Source organism: Pleurodeles waltl, chromosome 2_2 (genome assembly GCF_031143425.1).
Source record: "Pleurodeles waltl isolate 20211129_DDA chromosome 2_2, aPleWal1.hap1.20221129, whole genome shotgun sequence".
NCBI lineage: Eukaryota > Metazoa > Chordata > Amphibia > Caudata > Salamandridae > Pleurodeles > Pleurodeles waltl.
Window position 1 is genome coordinate 339,669,107 of NC_090439.1, and position 20,083 is coordinate 339,689,189.

The 20,083-nt window shown below is 42.6% G+C and overlaps 1 long non-coding RNA gene across 2 annotated transcripts in view; it reads left to right on the plus strand.

Annotated features, from left to right (window-relative positions):
- Window positions 1-20,083, plus strand: part of LOC138282371 (uncharacterized) — a 49,476-nt gene that overhangs the window by 15,405 nt on the left and 13,988 nt on the right. Inside the window, exon 3 of one of the 2 annotated variants that reach the window (XR_011200941.1) lies at window positions 6,198-6,317. The exons of the other annotated variant lie outside the window; for it this stretch is intronic. This is a non-coding gene — a long non-coding RNA (uncharacterized lncRNA). The remainder of the gene's footprint in view (window positions 1-6,197; window positions 6,318-20,083) is intronic. 2 annotated transcript variants of the gene reach the window in all.

Consider the following 20,083-nt stretch of genomic DNA (forward strand, 5'->3'; position numbering starts at 1 on the left):
ACTCCGCCATTGTCTGATATTGCCGCCTAAGTTGAAGGAAACCCAATTCTGGTGAACCACAACCCATGCAGAACAAGTGTGTTCTAAGGTGTAGGGAATACAATTGCAGCAGGGTATGATAAACGTTAAATACGATGGAGGTATTTATGGTGAAGCAGTCATAGCTTCCCATTAGGAGATAGTATACAAACATCTTTATGACCTATAAGTTGAAGGTCCTGACCCATGACCTGAACCTTACTGCCCTTGGAACAATAGACACGTAATGTATCATAGTATATAACCTTGCTAGTGTGCTATTATTTTGTGTTAGACTTTTTTATTATGCACTTTTTGTTTCATGTTGATATTTCTCTGTGCACACTATTTATTTAGGCTTTTGCACTATTGTTAAGTATAGCCATTTTGAAAGAAGAATTTCTCATGGTTGCATTTTGTTTTCAGGTATACGTTTCTCAAGCATTTGTAGTTCCCATAACTACTTGCTGACTACACCTTGCGAATCAAGAAATAGCTTCTCACTCGTTTTCCTACGATATAACAGAATACAAGCCCCATGTTTTGTTCTACACAGGAGGTTGTTCTTGAGCGACTGTTTGGAAAAGGCAAATTACCTAATAGTCACGAAGCTTGCACCACAGAGAATGAGGTCAGAATTTGGAGCAGACTGTGTAGGAGAAAGGGACAGGGTTCTTTGGCAAACAACCCCCATACTGGCAGAATGTAATAATGGTTTTGTTTCGGAAGCTGAGTACTAATTATCGTTATAATTGTTAGGAATTTGCTAAATATTAGGTGTAAGAATGGGTTCAGAAGCCACAAGGTAAGCAGTTGTTACTGCGCCAAAATTGTGGTAACTCGGCAAGTTAACCTCTGAAATCCTAGGGCAGTCGTAGGATGCGAACCAAGTAACAAGTTTTAATAAATCATTTATTCACCCATTGATTTATCATGAATAATAGCAGGTACTTTATTCCACTTCTGACATATTATTACCCAAATAAATCTGCTATATAATCTGGAACATGCTGCCAACTATGGGGAATAGATAATGCTTCAAAACATTTTAGAGATTTTGCTTTTATCTATGGTTGTGACTCTCATGTCTGTCCATGAGTTCCCTTCTCCCAATTGTGTCTTTATGACTAGTCGGAAGCCTAAGTGGCAGATCAAAATGTGCAAATGGAAGGCCTTTATAGGCCTCATTTAGCTTGATTGCTCTGCGAAGACTCACCTCAAGGCAGTGGTGGCCGGGAATTTTAGGAGGGAGTAGGGCGTACAGGACACTCAAGCACACATACACACTCATTAATTCACACACACACTTGTGTGCACACACACATCCTTTCACAACACTCATTACGAACTATTAAAACATACACGCACAGATGGACCAAACTGTAATAAAAAAAATAAAAAAAACACTTGCAGGTCAGCCTCGGAGATCCCAGGAGGGTTGGGGCTGCTGCCTTCTTTCATTGGCTGTCTTTAGGTTAGCCAATGAGGGAAGACAGCGGCCTGAACCTCGTCACAGCATGGGATGGGGTCAGTGAGACTGCTGACCCCACCCCACACTGTGATGATGTCACTGAATGGCACTCAGCACTGGCCGCTTAAGGGCTTTAAACTGAAGCACCCAGGTCAGAGTCAATGAATGACACTATCCCTCATCACTGAGAGGGAGGGCCTCAAGGACCTTTGCTAAGCTGAGAAGGTCATGCCCACAGCAGCTGTGACCTCCTCAGCCCAGCAAAGTTCAACTTATGCAGCCAGGAGCCTGCATAAATAGAGCATGTCTAGCTCCTGGCTTCCTGAACTTAAAATGAGAAGTGACCTTTGTTCAACCTGACAGGCATTCTTTTTGAGGGGCAAAAGGAGAGGAGGTGTGGCTCCTCAGCCCCAAATGATGCACCACGGCTGCTTCAGGAAAGCATGCCACCACTGCGGATACCCATTAACAGCTTATTTATCCACCCATTTCTGTTTTCCTCTAGATGCCGCTGTTGGATGCTCCAGGCTTCATGGTCAGTCCTGGAGCAGTTGCATTCTCAGAAGCAATGCTCGTAGTCTTAAACAAAACTGCTCCTCCTCTAGTAGTTGAGAGCCTATCCCAGCTGTCACTTGAAGAGGAGAGCAGCTGCGCAAACATGTGAGGCGGAAGTCTGATGGGGGACTAACGTTGTCTCTGGTGTATAGGCTCCTGGATCCCTGCACTGCTGCGTTTTCAGAAGGGAACAAAGGCCACAGTGGAGCACTTTCATAATGCTGCAAAGTCTTAATACTATTGCAAGAACTCTGAGTCATCATTTTCTCCTTCCCTGCACACACATTCTGATTTGAAGAGCTATGTGGAATGTGTAAGTCCCAAAGCCTGCAGAGCTCCCTATTCTGGGTGTGTGCAGCTTCAGCCCACAAAAGTAATCTGGCAGGACTCTTCCAGGCCAGAAAGGAGAATTGTGGCGATCTTCAGACCCAGCTGGGGCAATCGAGGACTCTTGCTCAGTGAGCAGGGAGTGAAGGAGCTTACAACAGGTATTTGCAGTGCTAAACGTCCTCTCTCTGGATTTTGCAGTGCAGGTGTCACTAGTTTGATATGTTTAGACTTTCCTCTGGTCTGCTTTTCTTCTTGTAGGTAATTCAGCTAGGCTGTTCCATAGGCAGCAACGTTCTACAGAAATGCCTCCAATGATTTCTTCTTAGCAGCAAGGAAACATTTCCCTCACTTGACTGGGAATCTGGCTGTCCGAGACACCAGTTTTGGATCACAGAATTATTTCCAGTGAAGTTTGTCCAGCACGTTGCAGTGGAGTAGCTGGGGCACAGGTCCGTGAAATGTCCTGGGAGGCTGACATGGATTTCAGTTCCATTTTTTAAAATATTATATTTCCAGATAAAGTTTGAGGATTTTTCACATACAGTTTTGGGCCCTGTATCAAGCTATTTTGCTACACTTGCTTATTCCTTTAGGAACGATCAGCCACACTCTTTGTTTTCAAGTGTCATCAGAAAGGAGGGATGGAAATGGGAGTCCCTGGCTCACAGTAACCCAAAACACAAGGACAAAAGAGGGAGAAGACTACATACACCCTCTATCATTCTGATGCTGGCAACACTTCAAGGGGAACAAAATAGCAGGACATGGGCAAAGACTATCTGTGCAATTGAGAGGGATCCGCTGTTTCCTGTTGTCTGGTAACCTAGAGTGTGGCTTATCACAAAAGCTTCAGGAATGCATTGAAGGAGCACCACAGTATACAGTATACTTTGTTGTCTGGCAAGAATCCTTCATTCCCACAGAGGAAATCTAGAACGGATTCCCATGTGTCCACAGTCACTCATGACATACATACTCTTTACATAACAGACTAAGGCAGAAAGTAGGGATATTTTACAATAAGGGCACATTCATCTCTTCACATTGAGTAAAATGAACTTTGGGTGCCGTAGGTAATCTAAAAAAACAGACAATTGTACAATACCTCCTAAGAATATTGTTTTTTAAAAGGATGGAAGTCCTCACCCAGCAAGAGGTGGCATGCTTCATCATGGGACCCCTTTTCATATTGGTGCAAGGTTTCAACAATGTAAGCTACAACCCTGAAAAGACATGCCAGTTCTTGAGGTGGAGAAAGCAGTATGCACTGGAATTAATGTGGGAGCCTTGATGACCTGGTGTGGGTGTGACCTATGAAGGAATAATTGAGGGAAACTGTTCAGAAAACCTCCATATGGAACAAATATTTTTATTTGACTCTATAGTGGGTATGGTGAAAAATACGAGAAATAATACTACCCTTTAAAAAAGGTCGACATGTTTCAGCTCTTGTGACAGTCTTTGAATAGGAGCGCTGGGATTTCTTCAGGACATACCCTCACTGTATTTATCACCAAAGTGGGTGTAGGAGAAAATTCATTAAAAGTCTAGCTATTCATATGCCAGACAATGGTTTTCAGTCCTGTAAAGATGATGATGATCACATGTTGGCCTTGTATTTCAAAAAAGCGTAGTTTTTAAGAATTCTTAAGGGTGACAGTGAGAAAATTCCTCTGGACATAGTCGTGTGAAAAGCACTTGGGGGTTCACACCATGCAAAATGAAGGAAGCTATTCACATCCATACTAAAAGACAAGTAGCTCTTATACTGGTTGGAATAATGCTGCAGCCTTTACTTTTAGTATCAGAATGGAAGGAGATCTGCTAGAAAAGAATGTCAGACTGCATTTGTGGTTATGTTTAAATGGTTACAAAAACAAGCTGAAATAAAGCCAGTACACTACTCTATTCGGTTTCATTACTATAAGTGATATGGTTGAATTTTATGGATCAGTCAGAGCTCATCTATTGGGCATGTATAAGCAAATGTAACCATTATTTGTGAAGTATAACAATTACTACTTCAGTATCAGACATGAGAACTAATTAGAAATTGCAAATGGGACTCAGGTTGTGTGAGTTGGCCCCCATGAAATGTGAGTATAATAGGTGAAATAAAATATGATCTCTATATTTCCTGATAAAGAGTGTAACTCTTCCTACTGTGAGTCCAACGAGGAGCAGAACTCTGAGGAAAATGAGACCTCTAATGATTGGAGCTCTTTGTTAACACCCGTGTTTGGCCTAGGATTAAAAAGGGGTGGTGAACTCTACCCATCACTCTGCTCCTTCAGCTTTCCATCCAATGTGATCAAAGAGAAGCAAAGCATACTTAAACCTCTCCTGGATCGGTTTGAGTGAGGGCCCAGAAACGAAAATAATGGAAGCTCTATTTCAGTCCCTTGTCGCATACCGGAAAGCAAACAGAAGCCACATGTTCCTGGGGTTTGTAGGGCCCAGGCTAATGCTACTCAGTTTGACGATGAGTATATCACCAGGTTGTATTATTTTCCCTCTTTTCCCCATTATTCTATTATATACATTAAGGTGCAGCAGCATTGCTGCTGTTTTTTTTATTTTATGGCTAATCAGCAATAACTGTTGACCTCCTTTATTTCCTTTGTAAAGCATCTGTAGTTCACATACTTAAAGATTGGCTCATGCAGACACCTATATACATTTTCATCACCCTTGTATTTTTCCTAGAGCTCACATAATAGCACAAACCATAACACAATAGATGCATGGGAGAAGTACGCTTTGCTATGGTGAATGGTGTTGCATTGTAACATGATGAGTATTATGTACTAATTGAAAATAGCAATACAAAATAATGGAAATAAAACAAAATAGATGAATGGGAGAAACTCAACAATTTAAAGCGATATCAAGTGAGGATTGCCCTGCATGGGGAAATAATGACTGAATATTTAAAAAATAGTGGAGAAATTCAGACTTTGGAAAACAACATAAGGGTCATCATCTGCCTGCCTTCCTATAAGAACACAACTAGATGGAATCAAAACAAAGAATGAATATCTTAAGATCAATAAGTTGAAAAATGATTTGATGAAATTCTCCCATGAGAGTTATACCCTTACATAAGGAATGACTATTATAAAGGATCAACAGAAAAAGAAGAACCAAAGGAAATGAAACCATGACGTTATTGATATTATGATTGGCCTTCCAGCTCTTAAGCCCGAAGCAGCGATACAGAATCAGATTAATGTATCTTCAGTTGGTCAATGGACAAGGATGGAAGAAGTTTCAACAACCACTAAGATTTGGACCACCCCATAAACAATTCCTGGGCATGCAATCCCATTAAGAGCTATAATGCCAGATATGGTCTTCTTCACCCATGCTTATTCAAATTGACATACAAAGAAAAAAACACTACTTATGAAGATCCTGCTGCACTTAAAAATTCTTCAGCAACACGGAGCCGATGGACACATCAAGAATTATTTGAATGTCATTTGGTCTCCACTACATGTTTCTGTTTCTTTCATAATTTTTAAGTAATAGTTTTGCTTTTATGTCATTGTCATTGTGTTTTTTTCATCTGATTACAACAAAATGTACGGCCTAATTACGACCTTGGGGGAGGGGTTTACACTGTCACAAACGCGACGGATTTCCTGCCTACCGTAATACAAGTTCCACTATATTTTATGGAACTTGTAATATGGCGGACTGAATATCAGTCACGTTTGTAACAGAGTAATCCCCTTCCCTAAGATCGTAATCAGGCCCATAATGTTGAATTGTCTTTTTTCTTATGATACATGTTTATGTCTTCTCATCTTGTTCCTGTGAGATCTCAATTTAAGTGATGTCTCCACTCACGTGATGGCAACCCTATCGTCCTGTGGAGTTTGGATGTTGGTGTCATCGTCTTCTGGTGTTAACACCCTCCCTCTCGTTTTTCGTTTTGTAGGTATGTTATTCAGTTGTCATTTGTATGACTTGTACTGTCTTTTTGTTCTATGTTTTGCGATTTCTTTACTCATGTTTCTCTCTATAGTTTCTATAGTTACACCTTGCTGTTTCTTTTTCCCTGCCTCCCATCCTATAACCCCGTTCCCCCGTTCTTTCCTCATTTAACAAAACTTTGTGTTCCTAAACTACTTAATTCTTATTCTTCTTAATCTCATTACTGTAGACTTATAATTTGTCCATGCCACTATTCTGATAACCCATTCCAGTTTACCACACAGAGTATTAAAAGGTTAGGTAACCCTATTAAGCGGCAGTGGGTGTTATTCTATTTAGTTAAATTAAAAACAGATATTGCATTATTTCACACAACACACCTTTCTGAACCAGAGGTTACCAAGCTGAAGAAATGTTGAGAAGGTAATGCATTTGCTTTGCCTGCTCTTGGAAAGCAAAACAGAGTATTGATTAGAGACATAACTAAAATAGAATCTTTAAGTACAAATACAGGAACTAGCCTCAGATAAATACATTCTATATCAATTTGTTAACTTTTATAAAATCTTTATACCGCAGGTAAACAAGCATTGCAATCAGAATTGGTTAAATATTTTCAAACCATTGCGTCCTCTTGCCTCACAAGATATTGATTTAGAGCCACTTGAAGCAGATATCTCACTTTTAGAAATCAGTCATGCCATTTCTCTGTTATGTAGAGGGAAAGCTGCTGGGCCTGATGGATTTACTATTACATTTTATAATCACTTTGCAAAGCTTCTTTTTCCCAATCTTTTACAGCTATTTAACACATTTGTCACTAATGGTGCCTCTCAAGGTTCTTTCCAAGATTCCATGATTTGTTTTATTCCAAAGGATAATAAAGATCTCACAAAATTATCACCCTATGTGCCATATTTAACAAAAGTGACGCTGCACACAGTGCAGCAATACTTTTCTTGTGCCCCTTAGTGCCCCCCAATGCAACCATGTGTGCAACATATTTAAAATACGGCACATCATGGCGGTAATTAGGGAACTAGGGTCATCATTTTTTACTCTAGTCTGGATGCTAATCCTCCAAAGCCTATTTAGGCCCATTGTAAACAATGGTGTGCTTCCTTTCAACGCCTGCTCTGAGCAGGCGTTAGAAGTGCGGAAAAAAGCAACGCAAATAAATCTCTTGAATTTCATTGCGTCATTTTTTTGCCACCCCTAACGGAGGAACACACCTTTGCATACATTATGCCTGTCATTTCTTGAACAACTTTCTATCTTTTCTCATTTGTCAGGCTATTAGCTTAATGCTGATAAATGTGAAATATTGCCTTTCTCAGATTTTGCTTGGCAAACATCCCAAATAAAGAATTTGGTATCATGGTTTTTCGCAAACAATTAAAGAAACCTTTAAACAAAATTTTGAATACATCACCAAAACATAGAATGATAATATCACCTGGATGGCATCCACTCTTTCTTTCTTGGTGGGATAGAATTGATTCTATTAAAATGACCACTCCCCTGATCCATTCTGTTATTTTTATGATTCCTGTCTACATCCATGACTATTGATTTAGGAAAATAGATTCGACCTTGTCAAAATTTCTCTAGAAATGGCAGATCTCCTTGTATAGCCTTGTTCTCATTAAGAAAAGATAAATTGGAGTTCTTAAATTTCAGATTTAAAAAAATTATCATTATACTTTCTATTTAAAGCAAACTGCCAGATGGCTTTCTACAGATCTCCCCCAACATCCTCACTTGTGGCTGCAATTGGAGAAGTCCCTTATCAATCCTTGCTTTCACAACCTCTATTTCTCAAGTATGCTCTCCCATTATTTCTCATTCCTGCAAGCTCCTGAGTCCCTTCCTTCCATCAGCATACCATTTGGCTGATGCCTACCAGCAACAACCTGTTTGACATATGAAATCTTAGCAAATCAATAACAGTTCTTTATATTGAAAAGCCTGGTGAGCCAATGGTTTGTGTTGGATATCACAAATTCTCACAAATGTCATCTTGCATCCGTAACTGACTTCCAAACACAATTCTCTTTACTATCTACATTCCAAGCACAATATCACCTCTTATGTACCTCTGTTAATCAATATATTTCCACATTGTCATCTACATCTATCCCTCCCTCCATATCCACTGTACTCTTTCCATTAATAAACACTAATCCACCAGCATCTACTGTTTATAAATCTCTACAAATAACTCCAAACAGATAAGGTGAAAACTGAATTAGCCTGGGAAAAAGATTTAATAGAATGTTGCCATACTAGTATTTGGGATTATATATGGCTTAAACATCATTAAACAAAAAGAGCTGCAAACACTACCCAAACAGTTTACTTTATTTATTGACTCTTATTCACCACCGTGATACTAAAATCCTTCTCTACTACTGCAGATTCTTCTTGCTGGTCTTGTCCATGCCCACTCGCTGATTTGAAAAGAAAGAGTAGTGGGAATCACATGACGGGGGCAAAACACTATTATCCCCGAGTCTTGGTGAGGGAGTACTCAGAAGTCAGCACGTATGGATCCAAAATCTTTTACGGTGCGATCTATAAACAAAACAGTTCTTTTGGGTAAATTCTTGTGTTGGGGGCGCTGTGTCTTGCTCCCCGATAATTAAGCTGGCGTGTATGTAGAGAAAAAGGACGTGTAAACCCTCCGTCTCATCTAGAGGTATAAGGTATAGAAGAGACACAGAGGGCCTGATTCTAACTTTGGAGGACGGTGTTAAACCGTCCCAAAAGTGGCGGATATACCACCTACCGTATTACGAGTCCATTATATCCTATGGAACTCGTAATACGGTAGGTGGTATATCCGCCACTTTTGGGACGGTTTAACACCGTCCTCCAAAGTTAGAATCAGGCCCAGAGTAAGGTCTCAGGAGTGTGTGTGAAACTCCTCTGCATTTGTTTATAGATCGCACCGTAAAAGATTTTGGATCCATACGTGCTGACTTATGAGTACTCCCTCACGAAGACTCAGGATAATAGTCTTTTGCCCCCGTCATGTGATTCCCACTACTCTTTCTCTATTGATCGTACATTATCTTGAAGAGTTTTACTTGATTAGGATAAGCCATTTATTCATGTTAACACATTACTTATATTTTGCCCTCAGGAAGTCAATGAGATTAATTTCTCGGAGACGAAACACGTGTTGACTGTTGGATGTTGTTGTGATGACCACATATGGAATCTTTCTGATGTGATGAACATATATGAAAACCTCGCACAAGAATAAAGACACTGAACTTTAACTCTGTTTGGATTATATATTGATTTTCCGAAGACCAAGAACCTAACTGTACAGACTCTTATCTTATTTCATACGAGTGCCCTGGCCTTTTGAATCAGTTTGGTTTTTCCTATTGGAGAAACACTGGAGGTGCTTTGAGGACCCTCCGTTTGGTAGCACCGTATTTACTATCTATTGTCAAAGAAATGTTTTGGTGGTATTCTGTTAGCGCCTATCCCTATAATTTTCCCCCTTTTCTTCACAACTCCTGGTGGAATGCCATTTGCTTTCATCATAGACTAGACACTAATTATGTTTCTCCTATCTCTTTAGCTATAAAGGGAGATCTTTTATAGCTTCCACTAACAACATATTTATCCCACAGTCCTTCCCCATTTATAAAATTATTACAAAATCAGATGAAGTAAGAAAAACACCATGAATTCATCCTAGTGATATTATTATATTAGAGATTGTTTACCATTCATAAACCTATTAATATAATGTTTTAATTTATCTTTCTTTTTATAATGTCTTCAGTTCTCTAATGTTATAATTTTTTTCTAAATTTACAAAATATAGTTCAAATTGTTCCCTCCCATTTGCCTTCCCCCACATTCCTTATGTATTTATACGGTTTTTACAGCATAGTTTCCATGTTCTTCTATGCTTATGTGTATTTTTAGCAGTATTATTTCAAGTATATATCCTATGCTTATTGCTTTGTATTATTTTGTTTATATGACTTATATTAACTCTTGTCTGGCTGTTTTTAATTGTTATTTGCAAACAAATCTTTAAAAAAGATTTGGACCACTCATAGCCTTGTGATGCCGGACTCCATGGCATTATAAAAAAATACCCTTCCGTTGCCCACATTATCCATTAGCTGATACCCAAGCTCCTTTTTCAGGAAGAGGCTGAGAGGCTAGTCAAAAACATGGGGTACACCACTCTAGTTACACTAGAAAACCTCTCAGCTCTTCTCCATGTACACATAGCAGACCACAGGAACAACTAGCCACCACAAACCAGACAGCAAGTTAATTGTGAACTTAAGTGATACACTTTTGTATGAAAAACAGCTTGCTGCTCTCAATAAAGATTTGGGCTATGTTCAAACTAATGAAGACAATTAATTTGATATACGTACAGAATTATACTTGTTCCTCCAAAAGCTAAGATGATAATTGTTCTTCAGTACTACCATTGATAATACTAATTCAGAGACAAATACAGGCCTCAGGAAAATTTCCTCTTCCATCCCCATTCCTCACATGATTCCACAGGAAGTAGACACACTTGACTAAGCAGTGATAAAAGATCTGACGGTTTCTCTATGTGATTATAAATGTCCATTTCACAGCCTTTGCAGTAAAGACACAAGGATTATAAAATCACGGGCGGCCGATCCAGACCTGATAAAGGTGAGAGACATTGTCCTCCTTCTGTCAATTGATTATAGGACAGAACATTTGAGATTGCCTAATGGAGGAATGAATTACCAAAGATTACTATGTGATCCCAATGGAAAATTTAAATCCAGAATCAAGCACCAGACTGAGTAAGGCCTTTTGCACAACTGGATAGCCAAATAAGAAGGGAATTTTCTCCAGTCAGAGAATCCTACTATGCCATACTTCTATATCTTACTAAAAACACAAACAGATGGTGCCACATCAGGTAGATCAACAGTATCAAGCGTAAGGTTTAGCTTGGATTCTACTACCCAATTTCTAGACTCCTAAAGGAACCTAAACCAGATCAGGAGGACCCCCTAACTATCGGTCCATCACTGACCAACACTTCTTCAGCAAGATCATTGAAAAAGTAATCTATGCTGAACTCAAAAAGCACAACAGTGCTTACCATCTCTTGTACGGCTACCAATCTGGCTTCAGATCATGGTGCAGCAGAGACACCTACTTAACACACATGGATGACACCCTCCTGGTCCCAGATAAACATGACCCGTGCCTCCTGATATTACTAGACCTCTCATCTGACTTTCGCACCACTGACCATCTCACCCCCATCAACACTCTAAAGGCTTGAAGGGGTTTCACTGGCAATATTCTTGAGTGGCTCTCTTTCTTCCTATCCAAACAAAAACAGTTCATTCACATTGACACCTCCTCTTCCCAGACGACCTCTGTCATCTGTTGAGTCCTCCAGGGTTCCATAGTGTCCCCTGTTACCTTTAATTTCTAATTGGAGTACCTAGAGGGTCTACTCACCAATAGCAGCATCATGAGCATTTACCAATATGCCAGTAATACACAACTCTGCTAGAAGTTTGCTTGCACTCAAGTCATCAAATGCCTCAAACACTGCATGCATCTCCCGCACACCTAGATGTCCAGCAACCACCTGAAGCTTAACCCCACCAACACAGAATTACTGTTGTTTCCCAGGAAAATCAAGCAAGACCAATGCAAACCTGGCTCAATTACATAAACGTTTACCTCATGCACACGTGAAATTTCAGCACCTACATGTAGCTCAATTACACCAAGTCAGACTTTCTATTATATATCAATAACATCAAACAAGAAATAACACAAATCTGGCAATGACATGAACCTTGATATCACTGAACTCCAGCTTTCACACAGTGTCGGCTCACTTGTATTCACCATGGATACCAACATAGGCCTTGAGAAATTGTAAAACATTTATTCCTTATTCTCGTTTTTTAAATATGCTAGTGCTTGAGTGGACCTTACCATGAACTGATACGTTTTACTTTTGAAATTCGATTTGATTTTGATACTAACTGAATGAGCACAGTAACTATAAGGTGATTGCTAAGTTTCATGCATTTCTGAAATATAGATGCAATTTTGTTTGCGGTCATACATTTGCATATTTTCCTGAATATTTCCTGCATATTATCGTAAGGTTAGCTTTAATTTCAAATCAGTTGCAGCAAAAAGTAAAATTGAGAAATATGATAAACTTATCATTTTTTTTTTCTTTACTGTCTGCTTTCAAGGGTTTCTTGCATGCTTTCTCATGAGAACAATCCCTCGTCAGTTCATTAGGCAGCTTCAAGCAACAGTTTTGATCACATGTTCTTCTTCCAGTCACATGCATTGAAAAAAAAGAAAGTTAGCATTATATGCCCCAACACAATTTAGGTGGAAGTTCTGTTTCATTGTCCCCAATATGTAGTGTTTTATTTTTAACACCCTGTAGGAAAGTAGCCTCTTTCTAGCTTGGCTACCCCCACTTTGGGCCTGCTTGTCAGTGTGTTTGAGTGTGTCTACTGGGATTCTGCTAACCAGGACCCAAGTGTTATGCTCTCTCCCTCTGAATTTGGTTGTTGGATACTGTTAACACAGTATTCCACTCATAATTGGCATTCTGATGCCCCCTTATAAGTCCCTAGTATATGGTACCTAGGTACCCAAGGGACTGGGGTTCCAAGGGATCCCTATGAGCTGCAGCATGTTTTTGCCACCCATAAGGAGCCCATGCAAATGCTCCTACAGGACTGCTGTTGCATCCTGTGTGAAAAGGTGCATGCACCCTTTCACTGCCAATTACACTGCACCGGGTCATTTATAAGTCACCCCTATAGCACCCCCTCCAGCCCTGAGGGAAGGGTACAGAGTACTTGTATGTGAGGGCATTCCCCTGCACTAGAGTGCGGGGATGCCATTTTACCCTTGTACTGGACATAGGTCACTACCTATGTCCAGCTACATAATGGTAACTCCAAACATAGGCATATTTGGTATCAAACATGTTGGAATTATACCCCAAGGCTTTTGCAAGCTTTGGTTGTAATATTCCTTGCTCTCTGGGGGCTCCTTAGAGGACCCCCAGTACTGCTTTTGCAGAATTCTAAGGTTTTCCAGGAAGGCCCAGCTGCTGCCACCTCTCAGACAGGTATCTGCCCTCCTGTTGCTCAAGCAGCTCGAGCCCAGGAAGACAGAACAAAGCATTTTCTTTGGGAGAAGGGTGTTACACCCTCTCCCTCTGGAAATAGGTATTACAGGCTGGAGAGGGGTAGCCTCCCCAGCCCACTGGAAATGCTTTGAAGGGCACATTTGGTGCCCTCTGTGCATAATCCAGTCTATACTGGTTCAGGGACCCACAGTCCCTGCTCTGGCGCAAAACTGGACAAAGGAAAGGGGAGTGACAACTGCCCAGCCCATCACCACCCCAGGGGTGGTGCTCAGAGCTCCTCCAGAAGGTCCCTGGGTTTTGCTATTTTGGATTCCAAGTTAGCAGGGAACTCTGAGGGCATCTGAGTGGCCAATGCCAGCAGGTGACATCAGAGCCCTCTCCTGATAGGTGCTTACTTGTGTAGCTGACCAATCCCACTTTCAGGGCTATTTAGGGTTTCTCTCTTGGGTGGTTCATCAGAGTCGAATTGCAAGACTCCAGCAGGAATCCTCTGCACCCTTTACGTCACCTTCTTACCAAAGAAACTGCATCTGGACCCTCCAGGAACTCTACAAACTGCAAAAAAGAAGCAAAGACAAATTCTGCAACATTGTATCTCAGCTCCTGGCAGCAACTACAACTGTTTCCACATTGTGCATTCTCCGCAGGCACCCCTCTGCAGCCATGACCGGTGGCTTGGGTCCCCTCTCCTGATGAAGTGCATGGATCCAGCATCACAGGTGGTGAACTGTAGTGGTCCTGACGGTCCTCAGATCCTACTGTCCAACTTTGGCGGAGGTAAGAGCTTGCCTACCCACGCAAGACAGTACCCCTGTGCACCTCTTGTTTTGCAGTTGCCAAGGCTTGGTCGCATCATTCCACAAAGTTATTCATGCACCATGCAGCTCTGGCCCCAGCACTTCTTCCTGTGATGCACAGCTTCCTGTGTTTTCTGCTGCATGGGCCTCCTTTTGCACCTTCTTTGTCCCCTTGCTGTGGGACTCCAGTGCATGCTGCCTGGTCTTCTGAGAGCTCTCTGAGTTGTTGAGAGCCCTCTCTGACTCTCCCTCCTGGGTAGAGTCCCCCAGGTCCCTCAGGGCCCCGGGCAGCACCATTTTCCGCTAACCACGTTCTTGCATGTACCAAGGCTTGTTGGCTGAATCCAATGATACAAACCTGGCTGCAATCATCCATCCAGACAGCATCTGCGCCAACCAGGAACCCGCATCCATCTTCTTGGGTGCAGTACTGACTATTGTTCTTCACCGGTGGTTCTTCTTTTGCACCTTCATCCGGGATAGCAGGGTCTCCTGTTCTCTCTGGACTCTTCAATGCTTCTTGGACTTGGTCCCCTTCTTCCACAGGTCTTCAGGTCCAGGAATCCATCAATGGTGCCTTGCAGTCTCTTCTGGTTCTTGCATAATCTTCTTTCCCGTGTTCTTGTGTGTTCTAGCAAAGTTACTGTGATTTACTCCTGCTTTCCTGGTCTCTGGGGTGGGTTCTATTACTTACCTTTGGTGTTTTCTAATACTCCCAGTGCCCCTCTGGGAACTGTACTGGGAATTCAGGGGGCCCTCATGACTCAGGTCGATACTTGCTTCAGTTCCTGAAGGAAGCAGGTACATATGGTTTGTTCTCATTCTGGGAACATGCTTGGCTTTGTCCTTATCCTTCCTCCTGCTAGGCCAGGCACCGTACTTCCATCTCTGAGCAGAGAGGCAAGCAGGCTTCTAAGTTCTGAGCTGGCCCTCAGCTTCTCCAGCACACTGCACATGTCAGGTGATGCCAACTCTCTTCTGTGAGGCTCACTGACATACATACACTAGCCCTGCTCACACAGCCCTTCAAGTTCATTGTGGTGCACTCCCTTCCGATGGTCAAGACAAACATGGTACTGGAAGTAGATGTGGTGGTTTGGGTGCCACCTTTATACTCCATAGAGGGCATTGAGGATAAACTTTTTCAGAGTTTGGCACTCGTTTGGGTTGGTTCTCTTTCAAACATCCTTTTCTGGCTGTCCCTCAGACTCAGCCTTTGTGCAGGGTGATAGCTGGCAGCAATGATAATGGCTTGAAGCAGGAGTACCAAAACAAGGGCACAATGAAGTGGTCAGGGCCTGCTTATGCGCTGAGGGCACCCAGTGCAACAATCTTTTTTGATGTCCCCCTCCCATGACCTTCTCCTTGCATTCCTTCACTACCAACCGACTAAAATGACTCTCATCTCTCCATGGCCCCTCTCTCACATATATTTCATTTGTTTTAAAGTGCTGGTAAAGGTTGGCTTTACTAATCCACTGTAATCCACATAAAATGCAGATCTGTTCTTTGCAGCAGGCATATTAACTCTCTGCGCTACTTTCTGGCGAGTCAAAACTGCCAGTAGACAAAACTGCAATCTTTCTCTCTCTAGCAGATGCATCATTCACAAGAGTTATCTTGAACTCTACATCAGGTGCTTTAAAATGTAACTTATTGCTAAACACAGCGCACCCCCCTACTGTCAATGCCCCCCTTCAGGTCATAGCCCAGATCGACCGCAGTGCCCAAAGCTGGCCCTTGAAGTGTGAGAACTCACAACCTAGCTGTCAGCAGCCTTCTTGAAACAATGGTTTGTAATCAAGATATACAAATGGTGGCACTCACAACCCACATTGTTTCAATCAGGGAGATCTAAAAAAAAAAAAGTACAATATATTTCTTCTCTCACTCATGCATCTTCCATCTACTACACAGGCAGGTGCGGCAAACTAACCACCATGTTCAATCATGCACAGTACAAAAACACTTTCCACACAGGCCACTCTCCACTTGAAGACTCTTTCAGGCTACACACTCTCCCACAGAACAGTCTGCTACATGTTACTCAGTGCACTTCAACATCTCATCAAGAAGATGAAGCACTATATAGAAGCAATTCCATGACACTGGTTTCTTGCACAAAAGAGTATGTTGGGACTGCCAGAATGACAAAATTGAGTAGCAGGAGGGACATTTGACTCTACAGTAATAAATCTGGAAAACTCTAACACTAATAATGCAACGTGGTGTAATTATGCACAGGTAAATCTCCTACCTTGGGCAGGAATGGGCATTCCGGGGCAGTTATGCCTTCCAAAGTTTTTAGAGAGCTAACAATTTATTCATAGGAAGTGCTGGAGTAAATTTGCATCCAGGCTGGGAATCACAGAACAAAACCTCAAATATTAGCAGACAAGTAGGAGAAAGACTTCTTAAAGAGAAACATATTTTCCTTGCTGAAAAATAAATAAAACATTAAATAAATAAATAAATACCTAAAACCACTTTGCGCTCACTTAAGGGCATTTTCTCATGCACAATTGTACTTATTTGCAATTATACATGCAGAACTGCCTTTGCAGTTATATAATTTGGAAGGTACAAACGTTCCCAGGAGTACACGTGGAAATCTGTTGCCGGTTTTCGAGAGGACTCTTGCTAACATTTGCGAGTTCCTGAAGTAAATAAATTGGCACCAATACAAAGGTGTAATCTTCCAGCTTCAGCTTTAGCAATATTTTTGTAAATCTGGTTCAACTGCTTTTTATTTGAGCTAGAATAAGAACCCTCCCATGTCCACGTTGCTGTGTTGAAGGCCTCATTTTACTTTAACCCCTTGGGTGCTGTGGAAGAGCTGGGCTCACCCTCTGCCACGGTTGCCGTGTGCCGAGGACGAGCCCAGCTCATCCTGCACATGCCCCACACCTCCGTCAGGGATGGAAAGGGAATCAATTTATCAGCGCATTCACAGAGCGCTGACGTCATCAAATGCTGCCGGGAACGGTCTGGAAGCCATTTGCTTCCAGTGCGATTGGAGGCAGGACATCCTGAAGGTGAGTCCTTCTCCCTGGGAAGTTTGGAGGGGGCAAAACATACACAGGGGTAAAGGAAAGAGTTTTTCCCTTTCCCCCTGTGCCTGTTTTGAGTGGATTCCTGCTCCACAATTGCGGGCAAGGCCTCGCTTTCCTGGGGGCATTATTCTATCCATGTTTCGGCCCCCTCTGGGCGCTAGATCGGCCGTTTTTCAGATGATCTAGGCCCCTGGGGGAGGTCAAAACCCACTAAACACCAGGGATATTTTTTACTGTATGTTTTATGGCAGCGACCCCTTAGGCAAGGATCGCTGCCCTGGGGGCAATATTTTTTTATATGTTTCACCCCCCGGGGCTAGATTGGCCATGTTTTTGGCCGATCTCGCCCCCGGGGGGGATCGAAACTCAATAGGCCCAAGGGATTGTGTTGTGTGTGTGTTTTTGTGCCCTTGGGCAAGGGTCAACCCCCCCCCCCCAAAGGGGGGACATCAGTGTTGGCCATTTCTGCCCCCTTTAAGGGCATATTAGCCTATTTTTCTTAGGCCCATCTGCCACCAAGGGGGTCAGAAGCCACCAAGAAGCTACAAAATTTATTTTTTGTTCCCCTTCGTTTTTTTGTGCTGGGGACACAGAACTGTTGGCCATTTCTGTCCCCTTTGGGGGTAGATCAGCCTATTTTTTTTAGGGCTATCTGCCTCCAAGAGAGGCAGAATCCACTAAGACACCAGGGTTCTTCTGTGTGTGTGTGAGTGTGTGTTTTGTGTGGGGGGGCAGCCCCTTTGGCAAGGGTCACCTCCCAAAGGGGGCACATTACTGATAGACATTTCTGCCCCTGTTAGGGGCAGATCGGACTATTTTTTTAGACTCATCTGCCCCAAGACGCCAGGGAATTGTTTTTTGGTCCCCCTTTTTTTTGTGCTGGAGGGCGCCCCCTTTGGCAAGGGTCATCCCCTGAAGGGGGCACAGTACTGTTGGCCATTTCTGCCCCCCTTGGGCGTAGATCAGCCTATTCTTTGAGGGCCATCTGCCCCCAAGGGGGGCAGATGGCACTTAGGCACAAGGAATCTTGTGTGTGTGTATTTTGTGTGAGGGGTGGCTCCTTTGGCAAGGTTCACACCCCAAAGAGGGCACATTCCTGATGCCCATTTCTGCCCACTTGGGGGCAGCTCGGCCTATTATTTTAGGCTCATCTGCTCCCAAGACGCCATGGATGTTTTTTTGTTGCCGTTTGTTTTGTTTGTGCTGGGGGGTGACCCCATTGGGAAGGGTCGCCCCCCCCCCCAAAGGGGCACAGAACTTTTGCCCATTTATTCCCCCTTGCAGGCAGATCAGCCTAGGGGGGCAGAATCCACTTAGGCACCAGGGATCTTGTGTGTGTCTGTGTTTTGTGTGGGGGGCGGCCCCTTTGGCAAGGGTCACCCCCCAAACAGGGCACATTACTGATGGCCATTGCTGCCCCCTTTGGGGGCAGATCAGTCTATTTTTTTTATGCCACCAAGACGCCAGGGAATTTTTTTTTTTGTCCTCTTTGTGTTTTTTTTTGTGTGGTGGGAGGTACCCCATTTGGCAAGGGAACCCCCCCTAAAGGGAGCATAGAACGTTTGGCCATTTCTGCCCCCGTTGGAGGCAGATCAGCCTATTTTTTTAGGCCCATCTAATCTGCTCCAATGGGGGCAGAATCCACTTAGGCATCAGGGATCTTGTGTGTGTGTGTGTGTGTTTAGTGTGGGGGCAGCCACTTTGGCAATGGTCACCCCCAAAGGGGGCACAATCCTGATCACATACCTCCCACTCCCAAAAAAGACTTTCCAGCTAAGAAATGTAGAGTCTGTGCCCAGAGAGGTATTCGGAGGGAGACTCAGAACTACTGCCCTGATTGTCCTTCTAAGCTTGGGCTGTGTGTGGCCGGCTGTTTTCGAAGTTACCACACCCAAAAGAATTATTGGGAACTACCAGGAGTAAAAATTGCCTGTTCTGTATTGTTTTACATTTTTTGTTCAGGTTCACAGTTGACATTACTGTCATGCATTTAGTTAGAGCTTTTGACTTTGTAGCTTTGTACTTATTTGTAATTAGTTAGTGGTCTCTTTTTTGTTTAAATAAAAAAGTGATGGCAGTGTGCGTGGAGTGGCGCTTGGCTGGCAGTGTAAATAGTGACTCGCTGTTGACCATTGCAACACACTGCCAGCCAAATGCCAGTACACACACTCCCATCAGTTGGTGTGATTGCTGTATCAGGAATGTTGGTGTGTGAAAGTGATGGGCCCTTGAATGGTGCTGTCTGCTGATGCAAGAGTTGTAATGTGTCAGGCCCGCGGCTGGTGGCGTAAATGGTCTTGTGCATGTCATGTGTGAAAGGTGTGTGAATGGACTGTAAAGCGGTTGAGCTGTGAGCAATTGGTTAATTTTTTGGGCCTTTCAGTTATTAACAGTGAATTTCATTTTTGTGAAATCTCTTTTTAATAAAATTTGATCTGCTGAACCATCACTCACACTCGTGGCAAATCCAACCAGTATGTGTGGTAAAAATGATTGTATGGTAAAAATGACAAAACCTGCTCCGCTGTAATCAGGTGTTGGAGCACACCCGTGACACAACATAACCTAAGTGTGTTTCTTTTCACAATTTTGCAACATCACAGGAGGATGTACACACATCAAAATGATCTATTATAACACTACCTGTTTTTCTGGGGTGGGGTGTCACCTGTGTTTTTGGCCCCGGTGTGGTGGTCATCTCTGGAAACCTACCAAACCCAGACATCTTTGAAAACTAGACACT